Source organism: Arachis ipaensis, chromosome B04, assembly GCF_000816755.2.
Source record: "Arachis ipaensis cultivar K30076 chromosome B04, Araip1.1, whole genome shotgun sequence".
Lineage (NCBI taxonomy): Eukaryota > Viridiplantae > Streptophyta > Magnoliopsida > Fabales > Fabaceae > Arachis > Arachis ipaensis.
In genome coordinates this window covers 57,825,166-57,825,541 of record NC_029788.2, presented here as the reverse complement: position 1 = coordinate 57,825,541, position 376 = coordinate 57,825,166, and positions in this window count along the sequence as shown.

The window sequence follows — 376 nt, the reverse complement described above, 5'->3', positions numbered from 1 at the left end:
AGATCAACTTTCATGTAGTCTTTTGGTGTGTCTGGATGCTGCATGGCATTGACAGCATTCAACTTAAACTCATCCTCATTGACTCTCAGGGTGACTTCCCCCTTTTGAACATCAATGAGAGTTCGTCCAGTTGCTAGGAAAGGTCTTCCTAGAATGAGAGTAGCACTCTTGTGCTCCTCCATCTCCAGCACGACGAAGTCAGTGGGAAAGGCGAATGGCCCAACCCTGACAATCATGTCCTCAATCACGCCTGCTGGTTTTTTAATGGAGCCATCAGTAAGTTGGAGACATATCCGGGTTGGTTTAACTTCTTCAGTTAAACCAAGCTTTCTAATAGTGGATGCAGGTATTAGGTTGATGCTTGCCCCAAGATCAC